This window comes from Sylvia atricapilla, chromosome 5 (assembly GCF_009819655.1).
Source record: "Sylvia atricapilla isolate bSylAtr1 chromosome 5, bSylAtr1.pri, whole genome shotgun sequence".
NCBI classification, from domain to species: domain Eukaryota; kingdom Metazoa; phylum Chordata; class Aves; order Passeriformes; family Sylviidae; genus Sylvia; species Sylvia atricapilla.
The window spans coordinates 30,063,131-30,077,575 of NC_089144.1; the positions used below are offsets into that span (position 1 = coordinate 30,063,131).

A 14,445-nucleotide genomic window follows, 5' to 3' on the forward strand; every position below is an offset into this window, starting at 1 on the left:
TATTCTAGTATATTAAATTGAGAACAGTGATCAGAGACACTAGCACAGGTACACAACACTACCTCATTTTGCTGCCCTCTTAAAATAATTAAATGTTTAAGTTTTCAGGCTGTTCTTCCAGGGAAACGAAATTCCTTTTCTTCTTTTCATGGAATGCATCTGCCAACCAAAGTATTTAAAGGGAGTTGACTGTAGATTGTGGTAATACATTTGTCACTGTCCATCTGAAGAACACAGCTTCATGGAGAACTTAAACTCCATAAAGCAGACTAGAGTGTCATGCACACATTAAACTGTTTCCTATATCACAAAAGTACAAGTGTGATTCCCACAAACTACTTTATACAACTCACAACCTAAAAATACAGATGTATTTCAACACTAATTCATTGTGCACATGGAAAGAAAAGACTTGGTCTGTTCAAAGTCATGCCTCTTAATTTCTTAATGAATCTATTATATTAAAATCTTAAATAGACACAGAAAAAGCATTGCATTTAAAGCATTACAGAAGCCTAGTTATAAGTGACACATGAAATCAGCACATGGCTCCTTTTTGCCTAACTGCAAGATAGTCTTTACAAGCATTCTTTATACCCTGTAAATAAAATGCAACTAGACACACTCTTCCTCCAACACAATAACTCTCCAGAGACTCATCTACACAGAAGTGCCCCAGTTCAGCAGGAAAGGGGGATGGAAATCAAGAACACACGCAACAAGGCCTCCAGTGAGAAAGTGCAAAATTATGTCCGATACCTTACTAATTTCTGCAACAGATTAAACTCAGGAAACATTTGTAATCGAACTTTCAGCTTCTCAGATACATGTTGCATTAATACAGACTGTTCTGTTTCTATTAAAAATATTTTATTTTAAAAAGGATTTGGGGAACTCTTAGCTGTGTTTTGATTTTTTAATAGCTCAAGAAACAATCCGTTTCAATTATGAAACAACAATCAGGCATATATTTAGTACACAGAATTTACTTGCTAAATAAACAACAATAACACCCATCAAAATTTTGGGCAGTAATAGGTTGGACTCTGCTTCTCCCTATAGATTTTCACAGCCATTAAGAAACCTGGGAAAGATGTTTAAGCTGCTCCCTCAGCAAATATGTTTTTAAAGAAAACAGATCTCAACATTTACATTTACATCAACATCACATTTACAAAACCAGATTTTTAGTGGTGGTGGTTTTGTTATTGCAGTTTTAGTAGTTAATGACAGAACATGTATCCTCTGAAGTTCCTCATACAGGCTCATCCTAATCTCTAGACCATTACTGGGAAAACGGCCAGCTGTTGATAAAAATTTTTAAACATTTTGCCAGAACTTTTGTGCTAAGAGATGGGCTGAGAAACACTTATAATTTGCAATGGCAGTTAAACATTTGAAAAGCTTTTGACCTACTTGTATTACTATGTCTAACACAACACACAAATCAAGAAAAAGAATAGAAAAAGACCCCATATTACTGGATATTTGTCTAAGTAGATCAAGAACCTTCACAGTTGTTTTAACTTTTATTTGGAAAAACTTCTGATTTGTCAGAAGAGCCTGGAAGGTAGACTTGCTTGAAGTGACAGTTGAGTAATGTTGTTTGCCCTTCAATAAATGAGGGCTACATTGAGAATCTGCAAGCACTTATCCAGGATTTTCTCTTTTGTGCAGTAAAATCTCTTGGCCCAGCACATTAGTGAGAATAGAACCACCGGTGACACTCAAAAGCAGGCTTTTAAAGAGGATCTTTGCTCTTTGTAAGCTCAAATTGCACCTTGTCTGCATTCCCAAATCAAATGCAATAGAACCAACAAAGATGTGGAGAAAGAAAAGGACCAGTGCTATGCCTTGGGGAATAAAGAGAGAAATCTTTTTCTATAGGTGGTTTAAGCCTATTCATGTAGATCCAGTGTTTTGGAAAGAATCACTGCTATTCAGGCAAGAAGATACTGCTGATTTAAAGACTCTTTCCAGACCCTCTAAGGATGTAATTGCCCAGGAGTTGAGCTAATCTAACAGTTTGCTGCCACCCAAAAAAGCAGATATGTTTCTCACCACTGGTGATGCTGAGCAGACTCACTAAGAGCCACAGGTGTCCAAAGACATTGCAAGTGACAGAAGAAGGAGGGAAGACATAAAAAGGCATTGCCCCTTTTGGCAGTGGTAAAGTGCAAAAAAAGCTCAGACTTTGTTGTCGAACTGCACCCCCTTCAAGGACACAGCAGTACCCAGCTACATCAGCTGCCAGGTCCATGAAAATGGAAGGTTAAGTCACAGGAGAAAACTACTTATGCCAAACGGCTAGAACTATACCATGCTAAACAGTACACGGCTGTCTGTTGGTCTTCTCCTTCCCTACACACAAAACAAAACACAAACAAACAAAAAACCCCAACAACAACAACAACAACAAAACACACACAAAAAAACCCCACAACCTTCAACACACAGAGAAAATGACCCACAAAAACAATCTACCCAAAGCAACATAGTGGATATTATCCTCAGATTTTACACAATCTAGCAGCAAGATAATGACAGGTACACTTCAATTACAGATGCTGTGGCTACAGCTATGACCCTGCTAGAATCAATGATTTCATTTTTGTGGCCCACTCAACAATAACAATGTGAATATCAGCTGCAAACTCTCACTCATGTCCAGTCAGCACTGAACAGGACAATACCATAACTGCCTCCTAAGCAGGGAAGGCAGGCACAACTCCATCAAAATGTGCTTGAGAACTGCTGCAATGACTCACATGCAGTGACTATCATTCAGTAACCTGTCTGACCATCCACAAAGTCTCGAGTTTTAAGGAAGACTTAGAACCTTACAGTGAACATACACACACACACAGAGTAAACTCCTTCCTGTATTTAATGATTATAAACTGCCTCAAAATCTGCAGTACAGATTTTTTCTTGTTAAATCAGTGGAACATGCAGTGTTCCTCAATGAAGTTTAACAAAAGAGTACCTGCAAGACTAAAGCAAAAAATAATAGTAACAAAGACGCCATTTAATAAGACCTCACATATTTGAGAATATTCTACAAACTATGGGGGACACCATGTCTTTTACAGAATGTTGGGTGTTGAAGTGCTGCTACAAGTCAGACTGAACTCTACAGTTTTGCAAGCAAAACACTTCTGTACACTGTACAGTGTAAAAAGGTTGCCTAGCAATGTCAGCAGTACCACTTCACGTATCTGTGCCTTGACAACTTCTGCTGATCCACAAGACGCTGTAGCACTACAACACAGGTTGTAGTGAACTATTATTGGTTTTTTTCAGATTACAACCTGGAAAAAAAGGGCAACATACTTACATTCCAAAACTTGTACTTTGCTGTTAATAGCTCTAGCAACAGCACAGAGCCCATATAATGTTCTTTAGTACAAACTTACCAAAGCTTTAAGAATCCTAAACTGCAACAGATTTACTACCCAACAGATATCAACAAAGTTACTATCACTAACAGGTGCCTATTAAGGAACTTCGTATCTCTCTCTGTACTGGGAAACTCAAACATGGGAGAAGCATCCCTTCAACCTCAGAATCCCAGTCACGCAGCTGGCCTCCCATCCTACCAACTTTCATGTTCCTTCCCTTCTCCAAATAAACAGTTCTCATTAGTTTTTAGCTAGCAATAAAGAAAAACAAGAATGTAGGCTGCAGAAGAGTAATAAGAAGTAACAAAATGACAGTCAGAAATCTTGTACTAAAAGTTAACTGGTAATGAAGCTATCAGTCTTCAGCAAAATTTCAAATCTCACCCTTCCCATCTGAAGAAACCATCCAAAAGAACTACCTATTTAATAATTTTTAAGCAGTAACTAACTTAAAACAACATTAGGCACCAAAATTTGTGAAATACTGTTATCATGCCCTCTTCTCCACAGAGATGACACACATGAGATGGCTGATTTGCCCAGACTCAGGAGCATCCACATAACTTCTGCGACAATCCATATAAAAACTGATGCTTCCAGCAAGCCACAAAAGGCATGACGTTCGACCAAAACACCTAAAACCTCAAATAGATACTAATTCTCTTTGTCAAAAACACTATGAAAAAGTTTTCCCTGTATTCATCAGCTCTCACTATACTATCACACAAGATGGAGCCCCATTTTCTGAGGAAACTCTTGAAGAGCTGGAGGAAAACTGATCACAAGCTTGCACAGCAGTTAGCAGTTCTGAGTATGGTATTGAACTAGTTACTTCACTGGCACTGATGGTAATTAACTATAGGAGGTAAAATTCATTTCTCATCTTTCTGCATGTCTGCTATAAAATACTTTGTTCCACTAGGATGGATAGCAGAAGTGTAGGATCTCTCCTGAACTCGTTTTTAAGGTGATAATAAACTGTGTACTTCAGCAGATTTCTCCACAAGTCAATGCACATCAATTATCCCCTAAGATTTTCAGTATCTGGCAGCAGCTGTGAGCTTAGTTCATAAGACCATGAGACATTACATGTCAAAGTACAGCTAAGTGGCACCTTTATACTATCAGTATGTTTCAACATGACCAGTGACAACTGAAATGGCCCTATGTTTAGGTAAATTCAATTTGCAGACCAAGAACTAGATAAAGCTAAACTTGTTAGTCAGCAAGGAATAGAATAAAAACAACAAAAAAAAGGCACTTAGGGGAGTTAGTTGCCACAATGCAGCTTCATTTGATTCAAAGTATATGTTCCCAGCTGATCAATCTAGCCTGTAATTTGAAGTTAGGCTTGTGTCTCAGCTGGCTCTTAAGTGATACTTCTCAAGTCTGTGGGAAAACCCTTTCCTACTCTGCTAGAAGACAAATTTTGTTACGCAAGCCTCTGTCAGCGCTTGACAATGCAAAAGCAGTGAGGGCAAAGCCATGCAGCTTCCCTACACACTAAACCAAGGTAATTTTGCAGGGTAGCTCCTCAGTAAGTCTGCACTGATAACACTGCTTTCCAAAAATGTTCTGAATTATATAAGACAATCCCAGACCTAATCTTTACAGATGTATACAGGTGGGCTCACAATAGCCATAAGGAGGAAACATTCGTTGGAGCTGTAGTTAAGTCCCTTGGGAAAAAAACAGATTCATTTATACAGAAGACAGGATGAATAAAACCTTTTAAAGTCAAGGTGATGAAATGTGTAGTCACAGAAATTAAAAGCCCACCTTATTTTTCTTTCCAAACCAGTATTTTCAACAGAAGGCAGTGTGCATTGTGCTGCTGTTTCTCCTGTGCATGCATGTGGATGATAAGGCTCTCAACAGAAGAAGCACTACACCACAACCACCCCTGTAGGAAGAACATGTGTTTGCCACCGGCTAAGTCACATCATTTCATATCCTGATAACAAAACACACAAATACTGTAGTAATTACCATAATACAAAAAATATGAAAGAGAAAATAGCGTACATAACATGCTCTCACAAAATGTTGAATTAAACACTTAAGTGTTTTTTTCTAAGTAGTCTGTGGCTAAACTGGGTGAAATTGAGATTTTCGAATAACAGGAACTCATTAGGCATTAGGTACTATTGTCATAGTGCACATGGTTCAAGCAACTAAATTGAATGAGCTTAAACTCAAAACCTTGCCTTCTGCTGCTCAAACTCCTTAGTCACATGCAAACTTCTGCAGCTGGAAGGGATAGCATTACATACCAAAATCAGCAAAAATGGCTCAGCCATTTCCAAGAACAGTGGCTTTGTTTTTATTTTTTTAAGTTCTTTTTTCTAGCCACTTGGAAGCATTAGTATTTTCATGCTTTGCACCATAGAGCAGATATTTGGCAGTGGGTCACAGAGAGTAAGAACATGCTTTCCACACAAGAAACCGTTCCAAATACAGCCATGTCACAGATCTGGAGGGAAAAAAAGTTTGAATTTAGTCAATAAATCTTTGCTAGTCTTTGCATTTAATTATTCCCCCCATAAACTTGATCTGTGCTTTGCATACACAAATAATTTGAAGTTCCTATCCCACTGCTACACGGCACATACAACATTCCCACAAGATGAATGAGCATACTTCAGTCAGTGCTATGGCAACACAGCAGGACTTGTTGCAGTCAACTCTCTGATGCTAAAAAACTAGAAAGACCATCTTTATTTTTTTTAATACCATTCTAATCATATCCAAATAGCCAGACTCAAACATCAGGGATGCAGGAGCTGAACCAGAAGACCTTGCAAAGACAGAAGCACAGAAGACTAACACCATTTAACAGGGCAAGGAAAAATGATGGGCAAACCCGATGAAGTAAGACTGAGCTCAAATGAAAAGCTCGGGGGCAGCTGCAAGAAGCATATTTAAGATGCAAGAAGTAATGGGGTAACAGAACAAGAGTGGTAAGTGATTAGAGAAGTATCTTGAGCTGTAGACAAAAAGGACAAATGCAGCAAAGAAACAGCATGCAATTGTCCTACTACAGACTACCACTATTTTTTCTTTTACCTAAACCATAGCAGTCATATTTTTTATGTTGAACCCCTGCAAAATGAAGGACATTCTTCTAGCAAAACTTATGTAATACACAGAGTTCCCTATAACTTTATGGTTTAAATTAGATGGAGGAAAAAAAAAAACAACAAAAAAACCACAACAAAACTACTACAGAAGATTGTACAGAACGATAGACACAGCCTTGATAAAAATATCCTGAACTTGAGTCCTCTATTAAAATTATGCTGTTCTTTCATTTCAAACATCAAATCAAGGGTTTAGACTTGAGTCATGTTCATGATTCAAAAAAACTGTATTTCCAAAAAGAAATTTCAGATTACAAGTAAAATATACAGACATTGAGTCAAAAACAAACAAAAGAAAGAAAATAACCTCCTTATTTTAAAGTACATTTTGCCTCTCTGAGGCATACACTTTAAAAACCCCACACTAGATGAAAGCTATGGTGTCAAAAATACAGTCCTCAAGCTCCTTCTTGCTTTGAATAACAGCATTTCAGGTCAAAGACCTACACTAACCTCTTACAAAGCCTGAACAAAAAGAAATTCTGTATTTGTGGGAAAAGAGTTTGCAAAGGATTGATGACTACTATAATAATTTTAAGCGTAATTGTATTTTGTACAAAATCTCCTACAATATCTGTAGAATAACAATGCACTGGGTGTCATTTCAGGAGTAGTAGATAGATGGGGAGTAAGCAGTTTCAATTACTGTTGATCTTGTTTTCACAGCCCTTACTCAGCAATAACTTTCAAGACAGCTAAAATAGAGTTAGAAAACTCCAGCCAGGAATGGAAGACAGGTAATGTAAGAAAAGGTCTTTCTTAACACAAACAGCAATGCAAAGAAAGGTAACACAGACTACTAATGCAAGAAGGCAACCTCAGATCTGAGCTTGAAAATACAACCTGAACTCCATCACCTTTCCTTCCAATTTGTGAAGTGAATCTAATAGATAGTCATGCTAATCAGCTTTCTGGCTTCACCATATATATGGCATCAAGAAATTATCTGCAACACAACAGTACTTTACTGTGAATTTTTAAGTGACCAAGATACGCTTTGTTATAACTGATTCTTCTATGCCATTGCAAACCTTTGAAAACAACTTAAGCTTTCCATATCAACAACACTAGAAGCTCCCCACAATGAGGAACTCCATTGTCATTCAAAGTTTTTTGCCAGAATAACTATCACAAAATAAACTGGAACCCAATAACTTATCCAAGATTTGTATAAGGTACCTTTCTTGGGGCTGATGAAACTGCATCTTAAAAATCACAATTGCATAGGTTTAAAGAGAAGAAGACATTTTACTTTCATTGAGACAGGTATCTTTATTTGGTAACACCTCTAAACCTAAACTCCAATGAGCTCAAGGCAGCCCTAACAGATTGCTTTTCTCCATCTGTTTCATAGGACTTCCAATTACTTTTTGTTACATCCATCTATCCACAATGGTCGCTACCTCTTACCTAACAACTGATAAGCTAAGAATGTTTTTTAAAAAGCAGAACTGCATATAGAAAGTGTTCATTCAGTAGCTACGTGAAAAGCAGAGGAGAACTTCATTGCCCCTCCAGAACTGCTGAAGTTACTCACTCAGAATAGCGAGCAGGCCAATTAAGATTGCATGCCTACCTTCATATTCTAGCTTAACATCCAGATTTTTAATCAGTTCAACTCATTTTCATGTGTCTCCATCTCTCCTGTGGCATAGCAAGAAAAGCACAGTTTTTATTGCTCTAGTTTTGGCCTGTGTTGCTATCTAAAGATATGGACAGAGATTAAGACTTCTATCAGACACTGATGACATTGAATTTCACATTCTTTATTACTGCTGGCAGTCTAACAAAAGCCAGGTAGTAAGTAGAGAGATAACAAGGGTTAACTCAATTGACATTTCCAAGCAATTTCATACTAGCTTGAAAAAGTTTCAAATATCACTAAATGCACCACTCAGGTTTACTCACAAATAGTACCTGCAAAGGCAGATCACAGTTCAGCAGTACTTTCATCCCAACCATTGCATTTTAATGTGAGTTCGCCAATGCTTAAATTAAAAAATGCATTAAGACAGACATTGTTATTAGTGTCTTCTAGAAAAAGTGATCAGATACTGCAATTTACCACACTATTAGGCTTTAGAAAACACCTACTGAAAGACATTTCTACTTCCCAATTCTCTCTAAATATTCTTTTATACACACAAAATCATATATACATACACACAAAATCTGAAAATCTCAGAAAGTTAAGAAATGCCACCAATCACAGAACCATTAAATTAAAATGTTACTTTTTCATTTTTGCTATGACAGAGTATTCTTGAGTTCAAATTCCAATTCTGTGTTCTTATGGAGGAAAAAAAGAAAGAGCAATACTACCATTTCATCAAAATAAATTTGTGAGACAGAATAATTTGCTAATAAAAAATAAATAGGTGAAAATACTCATCTTACACAAATGCGAGAAATAGAAGTACAATGCCTACACAGGTGTCTGTGTATTTGTTTCATGAATAAATTAAATGCAGTATTTTGATCATCCTTTGTGAAGTCAATTAACAATTTCCCAAGTTTAGAAGTGACAATTTCCACATTTAGTTATATTGAATTTGTTTCTCCAATTCAAGGTGTTGGGGAAATTTGATGCACAGCAATAAAAGGACATTTAAATTCTTCAAGAAGAGGCAGCTTCCTCTTTCATTTTTTTGGGTTTTTTTTGTGTGTGTGTCATGGTTTGACACTGGCTAAATGCCAGGCACCCACAAAAAACTATACACTCTTTCTCTTCTGCTATAGTTGAGCAGAGGAGGGGGAAGGAAAAACCGAAGAGCTCATGGGTTGAGACAAGGATTAGGAGAAAACACTGAAGAGCAAAATAGGCTTAAACAGTATAAAGAAAATTTATTAGCACAATTAAAAGAGGATAATGAGAACTAAAATAAATCTTTAGAAGACATTTTTCCTCCCTCCAGCCTCTGCTTCCTTCCCACCGACAGCACAGAGGCAAAACATGGGAGTCTTTAGTTGGTTTGTTATTTTTTAAAAAATCTTTCTTCAATTCACTTAGGGAAAGAAGTTTGGATTTTTTCTGCTGTGCCATGGGGTCCTCCCCATGGGAGACAGTTCTCTGTGAAATTTTCTAGCATGGTTTTAATTCACAAGTAGCAGTCTTGCCCAACCTGCTGCAATGTGAGTTCCTCCTACAGGCAAAGCATTTTCTCACAACTGTTTTTCATGGGTCATTAGTTCATTAGTTCATGGGGTGTAGTCTTTTGAGGATGAGCTGCTCTACTTTGGAAGCAATGGTCCTTTCTCTATATCTGGAAGCAAGGATATTCTCTCTGTTTGAGTTTCTCACTAGGCTGCAGCTTTTCAGCATCTACTTGCTCCAGCATGAGCACTTTTTCTCATGGGCAGCAAGTGGACCTCTACATCCCTCCACATACTTCATTAATTACAGGGAAACTGTTATATTATAGTCCTCACCATAGCTTGTAGAAAACTTTCAGCCTTGATGTCTAGAGCACTTCATCCTCCCCCTGCCTCCTTTCACCAACCTTAATGTCTCTATGTCGTTCTCTTCACATCTTCACCTTTTCCTTTTCTTTGACTCGGAAGAAAATTGCTATTTGTAGGTTTGTTTGTTCTCAAGTTCTATCAATTACAAAGTTCTTGTAGGGTTTTGTAGTGCTGGAAGGTTGTTCTCATCTGGGCTCCACATCAGGGAACTGCCCAGCATACCCCTTGCTATGTGCCACATGGTCCCCTCCAGCACCACACAGGCAGCACTGGCCACTGTGGCACTGGCTCCATTCAGTGCCTCTCTTCATGCAGGGCACCAAAAAGGAGAAGCTGCTGCCACCTCCCCTACCCTTCTGCCTGCAGCAGAACAGCTGGTTCAAAGCAGCCAAGCACAGTTTGCTGCAGACCGTGCCAAGACAGCCCTGGCTGCACGGGCGCTCCTGGCCCTGTGTGCACACTGGTCCTGTGTGCATGGTCCTGGCCACATGGCCACTTGTGGCGACGGGATGGCCCCCAGCAGCAGAAGAAAAGAGAGTGAGCACAGTTTTTTCTTTTCTTAACTATGTCATCACCATTAGAGGCGTTACCAACTTCTCTAATTGGGCCAGCCACTATGTCCATCATCAGAGTGTTCAAGGATTGGCTCTGCTGGACATAGTAGAAGTTTTGAGGGGCTGTTGTCTCAGAAGTAGCTTCTGTGGCTTCCTCCACCCCCACTAAAAGCCCGGCTGTATTAAACCAACACGGTTGGTTGGTTGTTTTTAAAGCTCCCAACAGAGAAAAACTACTTTCTGGATCTGGTGTGGGGCACTTAAATACAGATTATGCACATTCAACCTTTGAGAGCCCTTGCAAGGCACCACCTTCATCATGCCTTTGGTGCTTCACCAGAGCCAGATGCAAAGGGGACAAACCTTTCAGACCTCTCACACAGAGCTGTTTGACACAGCAGAGCTGCAGCTTTAGCAAACAGAAAGATAGAGGTACATTGACCTTCCATATTCCAGCTACAATCCCCCCTTTGCTACTCCATGACAATAAAGCAGGAATGTTCCTACACAGGAGAATCAAATAGTTCAGAGTATCATAATTAAGCAACTTTCTTGCAAATTGTGTCCATACCCTCACCGGCAGGGTGAAAAGAGATTAAACAAGTAGGGAAGATACAGTATCACTGCACACAGACCTTCTCCAGTCATGCTCACTGCCTTCCAGGGCAAGGTGGACTAGTACATACAGATGAAAAGAAATGTGACTACACAATTGAAAAGCCATGAACTAGCACTTGTTTGGAAGTGCTCTAAAGCATACAGACTTAAGAGATCTCTGGCATTGATGAGTACAGAGGATGCTTAACACTGCGTCTCCAATCTGTAATTTAAAAAAGGCAGAAAGACTAGACAATGTCAAGATTTATAAAGTCTACTTCAGCATTAAAGGGTATAGCAGATTAACCATAACCATTTGAGAATTCATTCAGAAAAACTGGTAACAATGCTTGACAGTACACTAGCCATCATGAGGATTTCCTCTACATGTTTTTATAGGTACTAACTGGAAAGACGATTTTTCTCCCTCACCTTAGACTGTTGACCAAGAAAATCTGAACACAGAACAGTGGACTGACAAAAAGCCAGCTTCAAGAATTTTGGTGTAGGTATGGCAAGTCAGCCCTTTAAACTTTTACCAGCAGTGATTTTTTACCTCTATTATTATAAACTATGCTTAAATATATCATTATTTGAAAGACAAATTACCCTTTAATTACTATATAAAGCCAACTTAAGTAATTTAAAGTTTTTGTACAGGTTCTTTTAGCACTCAGGACAGTGGAAGACTGAGAAGATTCTGCAAAGAAACCCTGTAACAGGATAAAACCAAAAACCAATGTATGTAACCTGAGAAGAGCAATCATGTATGATAAACAAAACTGTCTACAAGTTCTATAAAACAGGAGCTAGAAGCTATGCAACAACTGCATCAAACTACAGCCAGTTGAGAGCACAGAGAAACTCTTTATTATTTAGATGTTTCCAAGGCAATAGCTGACTAACTGGAGAATAAGATAAACTTACAACTGCCTATTGGGTCAAACTCAACAACATGAGTACACTCATATACTCAACAACATATATTTGACTCCTTCACACATTATGGAGAACCATAAAATCAGGGCCAAAACACTCACTATATACTTGGAAAGCTGTTTCCAATGGTGATCTGAATTGGAGGTAAACTAGTCAACCCAAGATTACTGCTATTCAAGAAGGTCAGAAAAAACATTCTCTTCCACGACCATTTGGGAGAGAGATTTCCTCACACAGACACAAAGCTGTTGCCTGCTCTGCTTGTTCCAAAGCATACTTTAGGGTCAGTGACGCATGAAAAAAAATGGATATATTTCTTATGTATATAATTTGTCACTCTGAAAGTCAACACATCAGCAAATATGAACTGCTGAAAAGAAAGTTTCAAAAGATTTAATATTCTGACTAAAAGTCTGAAGAGCCTTCCCCACCTCCAGTATGTGTCATCTCAGGAAATCACAAAATCAAATACTGTATTTCTAGAAACGTTAAAGGAAACACTTGAAAAAGTACTTGGGACATTTCCAAGTATTTTCCATGCCACTGAAGAGGATGTTATCCATTTACTTCTAATACTGTGAGTTTCTAAATACAGCTTTTCCAGTTAAAAAAAGAAGAGACATGGATTATCACATATAATCAACCATAATCAATTTTTTTTTTGTCACTCTGTCATTTCATTTAAGAAGCATACTACCAATTTCTGATAAGAGCAAATGAAATCATAATAAAATGACTCTCCCATGTGTAAGAGTCTGAATACCTACATAGTAAAACTTTAAGTAAGATTATACTTAAAACTGTGATCCACTGAAAAGAAAATCAAAAGCCCCCAACACATTAGTGATCTACAAACTTAACTGGACACTCAGTTAGCTAGACTTCCCTTTAAGGTTACCAAAGCAATAAAATAACAAACTTAAAATAGCTAGTCAATAATCAGGGACATTCCAATCGATCATATAATAATTACCTAGATGGGCACAGTCTTAACTGTCTCTTGACATTTCAAATTAATAACTCTTTGCCAACAGCACCTAGTTACTAATACTAAACACACGGTGACTACCTGCGCTTTCTCTCTGTTATCTCGTTCTTCCTAAGAATTTAAAATTAATTAGTAGTCTAGGAGGAAAACAGCGTGAGAGGGCGGGGACCAATTCTAGTCCCAACAATACTGCTTTGTTTTGAAGTTATAAACGTGGAGATGGGCTGTCAAAGACGAGTTACATTTTGAGCGCAAGCTAATAATACTCTTTAATACTCACCAAAGGGAAAAGAAAATAAACTAGGACACCATGTACTATAAAACACGAGAACTGGAGATTATCTCACTGGCTCAGTAAATTGCTTCCAGGCTCCAGCGCTCCCCTGCGCAACTTTGCTGATGTCTAAGTCGCGATCACACAGCCGCACAAAAGCAGAGCCAGGCTTTGAGCTGAGCCTCTCCGTGCAACTTCCTCCACAACTCTAATGTCCCAGAAGCCGCTCCTCCACCAAAAGCCGCCGGTGTTTACAGCTCCAGGCGCCCGGGCGTGCGCCCACCCCACAGGGAGCGGAGGGACGGCGGTGCTCCGCGGGTCGTATCTTTGTTTAGCCCCGCTCCCGGGTCAGCGGGCAGGGCTGCTGCTCCTCCCGGTGCGGCTCCACAAAAGCTTTCGGCACGGAGGGGGCCGCGGGTCGCCCCGGCCGCCCCGCTTTGTTCCCCCTCTCGCCTCAGGGGAGCCGGACCCGCGTCTCGCCGCGGCGACAGAGCGTCAGCACCGGGCCGGCCCGGGCTCCCGGTCGGCGCCACGACGCGGGCGAGGAGGGGTGGGGAGGGAAAGGAAGGGGGGGAAAACGCGGCCGGAGCCGGCAGAAAACTCCGCCCCAGCCCGGCGGAGCGGCGGGAGCGCCCCAGCCCGGCGGGCTCCGCGCGGGGGCGAAGGCCCCGGCCGAAGCGGGACTGCAACGCCTCCCGCCTGCCCTCCCCTCCCGGCCCGCCAGCGCCCGGCCCGCGGCCCCGAGCACTTCCCCTCGCCGCGCGGAAATTCCCGAGGGAGGCGGCCGGCACCAGCCGCCGCGCTCACCTGGCGCCGAGACGTTCCCCGGCGCGGTCTCTGCTCCGCAGGGAGCGCCGGGTCCGGGTCCGGGTGCCCGCGCCCCCTCCGCCGCCTCGGGGCTGCCGGGGCTCGCGGGGCCCCGCGCGCTCAGCGCCCGCCGCGCCGCCACATGTCCGCGCGTGGCCGGGAGAGCGCGGCGGCAGCGCCGGCGGGGCCCGGGAGGGGGCGCTGCTCGCTGCTCTGCTCCGGCGCGGGAGGCGCCCTGGCGGTAGAGAGAGAGACGCCTCCAGACCGCCCCGCGCCGCGCCTC

General features: G+C 40.7%; 1 protein-coding gene across 3 annotated transcripts in view; it reads right to left on the reverse strand.

The window, feature by feature from the left end:
* Window positions 1–14,336, reverse strand: part of SCAF11 (SR-related CTD associated factor 11) — a 52,019-nt gene extending 37,683 nt beyond the window's left edge. Inside the window, exon 1 of one of the 3 annotated variants that reach the window (XM_066319068.1) lies at window positions 14,163–14,336. The gene's annotated coding sequence lies outside the window, so the exon portion shown is untranslated. Of the gene's footprint in view, window positions 1–5,674; window positions 5,693–13,361; window positions 13,804–14,162 lie in introns of those variants that run through there. The other 2 variants (XM_066319069.1, XM_066319067.1) reach the window with 2 other exon arrangements.
* Between the last annotated feature and the right edge of the window lie 109 nt (window positions 14,337–14,445).